This window comes from Micromys minutus, assembly GCF_963924665.1.
Source record: "Micromys minutus genome assembly, chromosome: 20".
Lineage (NCBI taxonomy): Eukaryota > Metazoa > Chordata > Mammalia > Rodentia > Muridae > Micromys > Micromys minutus.
In genome coordinates, this window is record NC_137955.1 from 23,998,360 (window position 1) to 24,011,022 (window position 12,663).

At 45.3% G+C, this 12,663-nt stretch overlaps 1 protein-coding gene across 1 annotated transcript in view; it reads left to right on the forward strand.

Annotated features, from left to right (window-relative positions):
* Positions 1–4,976: 4,976 nt before the first annotated feature.
* Positions 4,977–12,663, forward strand: part of LIFR (LIF receptor subunit alpha) — a 59,421-nt gene continuing 51,734 nt past the window's right edge. The window contains exon 1 of the mRNA XM_080933759.1: positions 4,977–5,218. The gene's annotated coding sequence lies outside the window, so the exon portion shown is untranslated. The remainder of the gene's footprint in view (positions 5,219–12,663) is intronic.

Consider the following 12,663-nt stretch of genomic DNA (forward strand, 5'->3'; position numbering starts at 1 on the left):
CCTTTGGCAAGGCACTAAGTGCAGTAGCTGTAGGAATAAATTAAATAATAGACTTCGTATAACCACTGAGAATGGAGCAAATTGCTTTTTTGTGGGATCCATTAGCTCAGCCGAGAATATTAGCACAGGACTCTGAGTGCATGATTGATGTAAGAAGTAAGAAAGCATCCGTTTTCATCCTGTGCTTTGCCCTGAAATGACATCGCTAACAGACAGATAGGAAGGGAGATGGAGAAAGAAGGAGCAGAGAGGTGCTTGGTAAATGAGGAGGAAGAGGAGGAGGAGGAAGAAAGGAGGAAGGCAGGCAGCTGTAGAGGCAGGAAGGATGTGACATTCAGATCCCAATCAGACCAGAGCTCACTGGAACCCTGGAGGAAAGGAAGAGGGGATGAGGAAAGACAGGAAGGGTTTATTTCCCAAGGTTATCCCTACCTTCCTTACAGAGGCTTCCTCAGCTCACTACTTTCCCCCCAGTGAATCTTAAGTCTGGGCTTCTGGCTCAGGGACGTAGCTTTAACAACCTGAGGCAGTTAACTCTCCTGGGTTTAAATACTTGACCTACTAGACTGGTCTCTTGGTGCCTCGGGGTGATAGCAAGCAGAACAAGGAAGTGTGGGAAGAATATTCTGTAGGTATCTCAGCCATACCCACTCAGGCTGTGCCCTCCACCTAGCACCTCTATGCCCAGATGGTGCATTTATCTAAAAAGAAAATGATGACGTCGCGATTCATAGCATAGGTCACTTACGTGTGATGCAAATATGCCACACATCTTTACAAAAGGAAGTTGTCGCTGTGTGCACTGAAGACAATGCATGGTGGGTAGAGAAAAATGGCCGGCCAGGGACACTACAGGAGAATTGACAGGCTGATGTGTGCTTTCGTAGCAGTTAAGTCCCATGATTTCCCCCCATAGCTCTTCAAACTCTTGGCTTTTAGTTACTCCCATTTTCGAAAAGGAAAATAAGCAAAACGATTTGATGCTGGATTTGGTTGGGTTTCAGTGGCCAGTGAGAGAATAAAACAGAACTCTAACTGACTTTGAACAATAGCAATTTCAAGCTATTTACCAGAAGTGTGTGTGTGTGTGTGTGTGTGTGTGTGTGTGTGTGTGTGTGTGTGTGTGTGTGTGTATGTGTGTGTGTGTGTGTGTGTGTGTGTGTATGTGTGTGTTCTGCTTGCAAAAAACATTGGCCCAAAATTCTGGGTTGAGTCTCTCTTACCTTAGACTTTTGTATATCCCTCATATAAATACTCTTTGACAAGGTTCCTTACAGAGTCTGGCCCAGGAATAACTTTCTCCTAAATGAGACTATGATTTATTTTACTAGATGAGAGTTATGAAAGCTCCAACTTCCCCACTTTATGGTTATGGGGAAGCTTGGAGCTTAATTTTATATTTATATCCTATTATTTGCTTCAGTCAAGTTGTTTATTATTATTATTATTATTATTACTATTACTTTAATACTTGTCTTTCTATGTAAACTCCTTTTTGGAAGAAAGCACAGTACAAATAATCAAAGGAAAAACAAAATACAGTTTAGTCAGTGCTGTGCTAGAGATGTAATGAGTTACCAACGTACTTTATGCTATACCAGTAAAATCATTTTATCTGAAAGAGAATATATTTGAGATAGGTTTCTGGGAAGATACTTTGTTTCATGGTGTTTATCACTTTAAAAGAAATGTCCCTTAAATAACATTCCAAACCACTTTGGGGAAAGAATATCAAATCTAGAGTAAATGGGTTGATTACTCTCATATGTCTTCTTACAGGGATCTAATTAAAGTTTTGAATCTTGTCCAAAACTACGCTCTGAAATAAACCAATTTAAATCTACATTCATCAGTCAGACTTAAAATGAGGAGTGGTTTCACCCATTTCAACCACTTGCCAGTGAATAACTATGCTTAATTTGTAGATTCGTTTCTGGTTCCAACATTTCTTCCAGGAATACAGCATACCTTCCTTGTCTTGCTGATTGACAAGCTTTTTTCTTATGAAGTCATTCATCAAGAGAAGCTGTCTGAAGGGCCGAGATGTCGAGATTCAAAAACAAACCTTCCACCATCTCTGTTTTGCTGCTGCTTTTTGTTCAGAGAAGGACAAAGCCTTTTAATCCCAGAATGTTTATTATGGGTTATCATCATGATTTAAAAAAAATTCTGATAGAGAAGAGTGGAGGAGAAAAAAGAGGAGGAGAAGGAGGAGGAGGAATAAACAAGACAGAAAATCAGGGACACTAGACAATTGCTGGGCAGAAGAGAGTATGTCTTAGACACAAAGTAATTAACTGAGAAGAAACGATACACTTCGGTATCTCATTCACCATTTGCTTGCCAAATAACTTACACTCTTACCTCTAATGATGCGACTTTTTAATTTCCATGTCATCATCATTTATCTGACAGATGTTTATGAAACTGTCAGGCTCCTTGTATCATACAATTTAAATAGCAAATAAACATTATAGCATCTCATGAAAATGCAATTCATAGATACTACACAGAGTGACCTTTAAAAACAAACTGGCTCAAGAAAAGGTATATAAAAATAGGCTCCATCCGTGGTGCTCGAAATTGAGCGGCAACTCCTTTAAGAGTCCATACTGGTTGATTTACTTTTTTTTTTTTTTTTTTTAAACAGGAGATAAAAAGAATTTAATTTGGCCATCATTTATTGCAGCTCTTAGCAAATGCGTTCACATGAGTTATGTACGAACTGGTCACATCTAATATTGCTGATGCTATTTTTAAAGCAGTTTCTTTGTAACAAATAATACCTATTTGTATGTAAATATGAAACCCACACTTTCTTGTGGAGAAGTGTGCATATCACGACCCTTCTAACCGTTCCGCATCGCAGTGAAGGTATTGCGGAATTCAACAGCTTGTGACAAATTCCCAGTTCTTTCCTGTGAAATGGGCACACGTAGTGGGTTTTTCTGTGATCCGCAAGTTTCCAGGTAGTTTTTCTCTGTCCCCATACAAGAAAACCAGGCAGTGTGTTTATATGATCATGTACTTTGTGCACTTTGTGAAAGTAAGGTAATTTAACCACCGTGGCTGGGACAGAGGCCTCTCTCCAGCTGCTCGGTCTCCTTTTTCCATCGGGTGCTGAGTGGTGCTGGACCATCTTGGACATTCTCATTTGTTTTGGTTTGTTTTCTGGTTTAAGAGGGCCACCCAAACTGCATAAATTTCAGGCCCCACAAAACTTGCATCTGTTCCTACATGTGGGAACAGGACCCAGTTCACAGGTGTGTTATAAGGATTAAATATGTGAAATTAAATGCATGTCGAGAGAGCAGGGCCACCAAGATCAGCGGTCTACACAAGGTGAAAATCATGGTGTTGTCTTGTCTGAGGCTCAATTTTTGTTTTTCCATGCAAAAGGATACTAGGTCCTGGGCAAAATGGCTGTGCCATGATTTTCATGGACTCTAGATATTTTTGAGTCTCTTTAGTTATTAAAAATTAAACATTCTTATTTTGTTTACATGGGTACAAAGATTGCAATATTAATCTATATTAAAACACTTGAATTCATTATTTTCTTTTGACTTAAAACAAATGAAAATACTTCTGTTGGCTCTTAAAAGTTCTGTAAGCCATAGGTGCTGTGCCTAATGGAAAAGACAGAATTCTCCAATGTGAATAATAAATGTCTCAAGCTGTGGCAAGGAATGAGGCTAAAGAAAAAGCAATATGGTTCAGCTTAAATAGGGGAGGGTTCAGTACACGGCCTAGAAGCAGACATATGGACGGCAGGAGGCACTTAGTGTTCAAAATATGTACTTTAAATATAGTTGGCCACTCATATAACCTTAGTGGCTTTATTTTGAAAGACAGCATTAAGAATTTATTTTTTACACAGTATATTTTCAGGTGTCTTGTTGTCCATTTTGGAGTCATATTATTAACGGGGGATATTTATTCTAGAAAATAATCTCCATCTTGCCAATTTGCAAATTGTTGTAGATTTTGAAAGTCTAGAATTTCAGTCAAAGGTCTCTCACAAACTCCTTGGCTGCGGCTCACCAGATAAATCACATCTGAAAACAAACAAGCAGCTCCCTGTGGAAGGTGTGTCTGCACAGCCATGTGACTGCGTGCCAGTGGCCCTGTCTGGCACATTTCTAAACTTTGCAAAATTAATTGTGCTAAAGAGAACACCATCAAACGCGTCCGGCACAGAGCGTAAACATCTTCAAACCACGACTCTTCGCCATAAAACACTCCTACCAGTTTCATTTGGTGCATTACTCTGGAGAAACACAGAGGCCAAGTGAAACTGCGGAAATGGGAACAATGCACGGAGGAAAAAAATCTCACCCCATTAAGGGATCCGTTTCTTCTCTGCACAAATAAGCCCACCACGCCTCGGAGGCACGACTAGATGACTCCAGGATGTTCTCAGATGCCCTCAGGCCCTCAGAGGTCCCCCCCCCACCAAGAAGGTAGGGGAGCTGTATGGCAGCGGCTCGGCCTTGGGGCAGTTTAGGTAATTCACTAAATCAGAAAGAAAAGAAAATATCTAAGCAAACAGGCGTGCCTAACGCAGAAATTGGCGTCCCCGTGCCTTTTCAGAGCGACCGGAGTTTCCTCCTCCATGCAAGGCTTGCAAAGCGCAGTGACAGCGGGCTGGGAGCCGCGCTGCTTCCCGAAGGGCCGCCTGGGCTCCGCCGGCCTTTCCAGAGGCTTTGCCTGGCTCGCCGCTTGGTGACCTTGCAAGGCTGGCCGCGCGACCCGAGTCTCGGCAGAGGCGCCTCCCTGGGCGCCGGGCCCGCGCGCGACCGAGCGGCTCCGACTCACGCGCGGCCTCGCGGGCCCGCGTCCCCGTGCGCGCGGCGGGGCCGGCGGGGAGCTCTACGGGGGCGCGCGGGGCGGGGCCTGGGCGGGGCCTGGGTGCTGCGCCCCCCGCCAAGCTTCTAGCAGGCGCCGCCCCCGGGCGCGCAGTCCGCGCCGGAGCGTCTCGGCTGTGGCTGCGGCCGTTATCGTCGCCTGGCGCTGCGGTGGCTCGCGGGGTTGTGAGAAGGCAGCGGCGGTGGGTCCTCGGTGGCCGCTAGAGCCGGCCTGCAAGGGGATAGGGGCGCCAGAACGGCGGTTGCTGCTGGACTGCTCCTTCGCGACTGCAGTCCGGAGCTGCAGGGTCCCGGCTGCCCCGGGGCGGCGGCCGACTGGGGATGGCAAGATAGCGGCGCGGGAGCGGCCGGTGAGTGCGGGGGCGCGGCGCGGCAGCCGGGAGCGCGTGCGGGGGGCGCGTCCCCGGCTCTGGGGCAGCTCCGATCGGGCTCGCGCGGTCCGTGCCAGCCGAGGGTCAACCCTGCAGTCGGCGCCCACGCGGTCTGCACCGCGCGAAACTTGTGCGGCGCGAAGGGCAGTGAGTTCCAAGGCCAGAGGTTACCAGGGGGATGGGCAGGACCTTTAATTTCCTTTTCCGAGCTGCGACCTGCCAGATGGTTTCTTGCCCCTAAACCTTAGCGCTTCAGAAAAGTAGTTCCTCGTCCTTTCTGCTTTTTTGATGGTGCATTTGACCTGTCTGCATTTCTAGGTGCTCGTGTCTGAAGGCACTAAACTTACTAAACTCCAAGTTAAAGTGTAGGCGAGCAAAGTTAGGCTTCGAAATGGGTGGCTTTCCTGATGTGTTGTCTAAAGCACAAAGCTGGGATCGTGAATCCAGAGGCACAGAAAACTGCACAGCAAGTGTTGTGAACTTACACGGGAGCTTGAATAATGTGATCTGGTCCCCACCTTCAGCTGCCGGAACACACGCGTCTTTCATTTAACCTAGGGTTATCTTTGCGTCCCTCTTTGTATGTGTGTTTAATGCAGTCAGATAGGACACGTGCGCTGTTGCTACTGACTGACAGTTATATGGGAATAGATTCTTTGCATTTACTTTATGTTTCTTCAAAGTATATTTTTCAGCAGAACTTCCAGTTTAAACTTTGCCATCCAATGTCTTCACCTGCATATTTAATTCGGCAAATAATATTTGCTTAGAGTTGATGCGACAAGTTAGTCAGGAGTTCAAAAGTCGTGCCCACATTTTATTTAATGCATCCCCTCCTCCCCCGCGAAAAACTAAAGCATTTGTTTATTGCAACTGATGCTGTCCCCTCCCCTTACAGGATTATCTTGACACAGATCTGAAGTCATACTCCACTAGGAGCTCCTAGGGTAAGCCCTGCAGAGGGAGTCACATCTCAGCATAGCCTGGGCTTTTTAAAACACCAGATTGTTCTCTTTGTTTCCTCCCCTGACCTTTCTGTTTTCCAGCCAGGTGGAAACCGGGTTCATTCCGAGGCATCCTTGAAGCACCTTAAGCTCGGTTTCAATATGAGGTAGATTTTCAAGGAGGCCAGACCAGCTATTTGGCCGGCCAGGGTTGAACTGAGGTGTGTTTGCTTTGTAATAGGTGAGCTCACAAGAAGCTCTGCTCCAATTAGTGGAGACTTGGAGTCCCCTCTGGGAGATGGGAATTGGGGACTGTGCTGTTAAAACCAAAGGAAAATTTCCTGAGTTTTTAAAAACTTCCGCTACTGAAGACTCATTTCTGAGGACAGTTAGGAATCCTGTAAATGACTGTGTGAGGATGTTACCGTATTAATTTGTGGGACGCCTCTTCACATTAGAGGAGACTCAGTTGTTAGAGAGTCCAGATAAAGGGCACACCTCCTACCACACCCCTATAGCATCCTTGAGTCTCACCTCTCTCCGAATGTAGCCTGGTGCTTGGTAAACATTTTGCTCTCTTTTGTCTTCCTACTGACCAGGATGCTTGCATGCCCTGTTCTGCACCAGTCCTAAGTCCTGACAGTCTCTAGTCCCCTGAAGGAGCCGCCTCCCTCTCCCTCTCACACAGCATCGAGAGCTCCATTAAGTCTCCATTAAGGATGAACTGTACTTACTGGAGCTTCTCTTTCTTGACAGATGCCATGGTTTGAATACGCCAGGCACAGGGAGTGGCACTATTGGGAGGTGTGGCCTTGTTGGAGTAGGTTTGTCACTGTGGGCATGGGCTTAAGACCCTCACCCTACTGCCTGGAAGTCAGTCTTCCACTAGCAGCCTTCAGATGAAGGTGTAGAACTCACAGCTCTGCCTGCACCACGCCTGCCTGGAGGCTGCCATGCTCCCACCTTAATGATAGTGGACTGAACCTCTGAACCTGTAAGCCAGCCCCAATTAAATGTCCTTTAAAAAACTTGCATTAATCATAGTGTCTATTTGCAGCAGTAAAACCCTAAGACAATACACGTGTGTGTGTGTGTGTGTGTGTGTGTGTAGATGAGTACCTTCTGATACCTTACTCTGAGGTTATTGTAAAGCATTTTTGTTTTTGAGGCTTTTAAGTGGATTTCAGTTATTCCCGGGCACAAAGACAGCACTGAGTAGTATCTTCACATTGCAGGAAGTGGAGGCTGCTCCGCTTGGTGCACATCCTTTGCTTTTATAACTCCAAAGTGACCCATGAGGATTTGTGGCATCTTTGCTGTGAAATGAGACCTAAAGTGACCCTCCTAATGACAACAGAGAGTAACAGATGTGCAGTTATAAGAATAATTTACCAGGCCCTGTGTGCAGCCTTTAATTCCATCATTCCTGAGGCAGGGGCAGGTGGATCTCTGAGTTCTATGCTTTCCTAAGCTAAGTACCAAGTTCCAAGCCAGGGCTATATTATGGACCCTGTCTTTAAAAAGAAAAAAAAAAAAAAAAAAAACAACTTAAGCGTTTTAATGTTTTTGAATATGCAGTGAAAGCTCATACATTTTATTAAATTGAAGACAGGATAGTTTTTCCGAGTTCCAGAAAAATTGCTTGTCATTAGGATAAATTCTGCCACTGCCTTCTACTTTAATTCGAATAAATTGCTTTCACACCTTTAGATTTAGAAAAAGGATTGCTGCCAACTCTTAGGGGAAGGATGCTTTTAGAAATATTTGTCCTTGGCATCTGAGAGTGATTTTGGAAGCAGAATACACTGTAGAGGTTAGGTAGTACAAATGCTAGCATTTGAACATGCTGCATATGTAACCTGATGTGATCATATGTAGAGGCCTCTCCCCCTCTTCCTCTCCACCACCTGCTCCTCTTCCTCCTGTAAGCTGTGAGGAGCCTTTTAAACATTTAATTAAAACCCAATCCACTCTTAGCATTTAGAGTATTTTTTTTGTTTGTTTGTTTTGTTCTGTTATATGGGACCTAACCTGGTGTCAATACAAAAGTGTTAACTGTTCATATTTGTTCTTGGCAAGTAGGTGTTTATCAGTCTTCTGTTAATATTCTAGGCAATTTTAGGGAAATTGAGATCCAGCTTACATAGGACACAGACTGGCTGTCATGAGTTTCCATCTGAATTGTGGAGATGGATAAAAAAGTCAGGGAGCAGTGAAGGGAGATGGTTTTTAGGACCAGGGAAACAAGCATACCACATAGCCAAGGTAGAGGGGAGTGGTTGACTTAGAGAAGGGCATGACTGAGGTAGAGAGGGGCGTGGCTGTGGTAGAGGGGCGTGGCTGAGGTAGAGGGGCGTGGCTGAGGTGGACTGATGTGACTGAGGTAGAGGGTCACCAAGAGGACTGCTGCCTGGGGCTAGAGAAACCTCTCTGGAGTAGACTGGTAGTCCGGAAGCAGCCTGTGATTCTGGAGAACTGAGAAGTGTAGCTCAGGTAGAGGGCACTGCAAGCATCAACACCCAGGCGGCGCCATAGGGCCACCACTGTGCTATGCTGATGCTGGGGAGAAGGGGAGGCTGCCTGCATGTGCTTGGATTGAGGTGCTGCAAATGGAGAAGAGCAGAGGCCAAGGGTGGAAGAATTCCTCCAGGAGTTCAGGGACAGGTCTTGCTGTTTCCTGCTGCATGCACAGCAGAGACTCTACCTCTGCCCTGCATTATTTGTTGAATAGATGAGCAAACAAGTATAATCTTGCCTGATTTTTGGTCGGAATTCTTCAGAGTCTTTTTATCTGAGTTCTCCGAGTAGGCACTGGTGCTTGGCCTTACCGTGTGTTACAGTTAACACACTCTCAGATTGTTGCCTTAGGTCTCATTCTTCTGCCCTGAAAATTCACGTCGGAAGTACTAAAAACAAAACACAGCACAGCCCCTTTTAGTAAATCAGTGATTTCCGAGAGATATTTAGTCCAAATTTTCACTTTTGATTCCAGTGAGGCAGCCGTTTACGTGGAAGGGAATAATTCAGATGCTTTTTTTTTTTTGTCTTGTGTGATGTTTTGGTTCTTGGGGCATGTGGCTGACCAGTGAGCCATGCCAAACTCAGGTATATTATTCTCACAGGAGAAATATGTGTGTGCCTGCTCTATTTTAGGAAGTAGCAGGAACCTGTGGTATTTCCTCTTCCCAACTCCTAGTCTCTTTGTTATTCTAAATATATGTTCCTTTATATTAATTGAAAGCTTGGGAAATGGGTCTCATGCCAAGGAGTTGTTACAGCTGTTTAAGGTCTTGTCTCTTGGCTGACTGACCCTTGGGCTCCTCTTCTGTGTTTGGAGTTCTGTAATTTTGCAGAATGATAGTTTGATCCCCCCCCACCCTTTCTTTTTAATTCCCTATTCTGACTGGTTGGTACTTGCTGGTAGTGAGTAAAATAATTATCTCCCCCCAACTCAGCGTGATACAGCTCATGCAGACACTAAGAAAAAAATGGCTTCTTACACGCCTCCTTCTTGAGCCGAGTTGCCTTTTTCCTTTTCTCCTTTTCACATTTGGAAATTAGCTGAAGCCCGGGAACAGTTGTTGGGGAGTTTGGAAGCTTAGAAGTGCAAGCACTTTCAAGCAGTTGCTTTTCAGTCCCTCTACAGGTTACAGAAAGACAGGAATTCCAGTTGTCATACATTGTCTTGAGTAATGGCGCATGTGTTCCTTTTAGACATACGTGTTGCTGCTGCTGCTGCAGGCTGAAGTTGGTGCTCGTATACCTTGCCGCTCAGTGTTGGGAGGTGAAGGGAAACTTCTGGTATATGTTTTTGTTTTCTAGTGTCCTTTTGCATGGTGGGAAATTTTTTTGGCTATCATTCATTCTTTTGGCTTATAAGGCTGATCAAATTGGAATTAGCGTCCCGTGTCTAGAATCAAGCATAATCTTGCTATGTGGTGGTATCTTGAAGGGCCACTAGGAGGTGATATTTCTTTCCGAAGGTCCGTGTGTGGTAAGAAGTCTTTAGGTCCAAGGACAGTTGACTGGGTGGTAGCAGGAACATCTGGTGGAAAATAACAAGTGCCGACCGTGAGGTATCTCCTGACTAATATTAGAAAATGCTAACGGGGCAGATGAGTTGTAACTGTCCTGTGGACAGGGACGTGTGAGCTGGTTGAGGCCCGGTGGTGGTAGGGTGAAGGTGAGAGAGACTATGGCCCAGAGATACATGTGCTAACCCCTGGAGCGATTTGGGTGGCACTGTGAACATTGGGGCATGATGACAAGGTACCAGCTGTCTCCATGCAGCCTGGAGACCCACCGCTATGCTATGCCCTTCTCTGTGCCTGTGGAGCATAGAAGTGAACAAGGTGAGAACCTTCGAGAAACTCCTCCAAAGAAACAGTTAAAGTTGGGAGCGTAAGTCATCTGACTGGAACTTTGCCCCGTGTTTACTCTGTGAAGGTACCATGATCAGCAGTTTGACTGTAGTTTTAAAAACGGGTTTTGAGGGGAGAGCATATGCAGGGTCGAGATGGAGATGAAAATGAAAGCTGTTAGGGAAATAGAAAATCGAGGATTCAAACAACCTAGCCACATTGTGGGACTTGAGAGTCAGAGGCCCCTTTCCGATCACCAGCTCAGCTTCTAGAGTTTGATATGTAAAGGAACTGAGACCTAAGGATGTCACAGTTTGCCTGGGGACAGTCACTGCCTGGCATCCTGACCCTTTTTGTACTGATTGTTACCTATAGGAGTCTGAGTTCTGTCTAGGGTAGCAACTCCTGAGGAGTTCACCACTGTGGGCTTGTCTGTGTCCTCAGTACTGGTCTAGTGTTCAGCCCACAGCAGGTGCCCCATATAAAGTAAATAAATATCTATAAGAATTTTGAGACTGTCCTATTGGCACATCTGTGAGAGGGTGTTTATATAATATGAACGGATATATAACTTCTCATTAAAAAAATAGAGCATGAAATTTTTGAAACCCAAACTTTTATCTCTAGCACTAGCCGAACTGGCAGGTGTGGCTGCATCATGTCCCTATTGACCAGGTATTAGATTTTCACCTTGTGAACCCTCTAATACCTGGTATCCTTAACGTTTTATCTTTGCTTCCTTGAAAACATATTTGCTTTTAATATTGAACAGTGCCTTGAATTGTTTGCCTTTCTTCTACATGTGGCTTATCAGTCCGTGATTTCAAAATTTTGAAACCTTATGGCCTTGTTGGAATTTGGATCTTCGAAATCAAATCTAACAAGCCCCACAGACTCTGGAAATTGTCCCTTGGAGATGCCCGGCGGATGTTTGAATTGTGGTAACTTTCCAGGAGGGCAATTTTGTATTACTCATCAAAAGCCTCAAAAATGTGCCTTGTCCCTTAGTCAGGCATTTCTACCCCTAGGAATTTAAACCAGGGGGTTGTCGTGGGGAGCATGTGTGTAGAAACCATTTTACAGCCATGGTCTGGCCTCCACAGCACCAGTGTGGGGGTGCTCCTGCTGGGGGCCTGGTCCTTCCCACAGGGACACCAACTTGGTGGGAATTCTACTTTGTGACAGGAAAGGAAGGGAGACCAGGTTAAAAAAAAAGTTGTCTGCAGATGCCGAAGGCCTCTCCACTACAATGTACATATTAAAACCCCGCCTGCAACTTGACCAAACTATTCCCGTAACTTTTTAAAATGCCAGTTACACAGTGGAAACCGCTCCCATGCTCGGTAATAGGAATGGATTATGATATTCACGAGTAATGAAGGGAATGTATGGCCGGGGGATGCCTGCTGATAGGAGAGGAGCACAAAATTTATCATTTGACAAGCCAGATGACCAGGTGACACATGTAGACTGATCTACGTTTTGCTTTTGGATGCGTGTGCGTGTATACCTGTATGATCAGTTCTATAACATGTAGGATGATGCCCAGATCACACTCTAGAAACCAGGTTCTGAGCAACAATAGCTCTGTTGCTCTTTAGACATCCCCCCCCCACCCCCCCACGAATTCCCAGTATCTCAAAAGCATGTGGTGCAGGGCAGGGGCTGGGAGGAAGTCCCATTTCCGTTCCCAGTGGTTGTGTGAACTTAAGTTCCGTGTCTGTTTCAGTCCCTGTGGAGTGGGTGATGAGGCCTGCCTGGTGCTTACTTACAGAGAAGGCTTGCTAAACATACCCCAAGCTGGCGTGAAGACGGAGACTAAACGTCCTTAACATTAGAGGATTTCTAGGTAAAATTCTTTTGTTTTATACATTACATGGGACGTGAAAAAAAATTCCAGGGCATCCTGACAGTGTTTTTCCTGGTCATTGGGAAATAATTTGAGGTTTTAAAAGAAAAATCATCAATTTATTTGTGCGTGAGCACGTACGTGTGGGGGTGCTTGCCACAGTGCATGTGTAGAAGGCAGAGGCCAACTCCCATGAGAGTCTTTTCTCCTTCCACCATTGTGGTTCCAGGGATTGAACTCAGGTGAACATGCTTGGTGGTACCTGCCTTG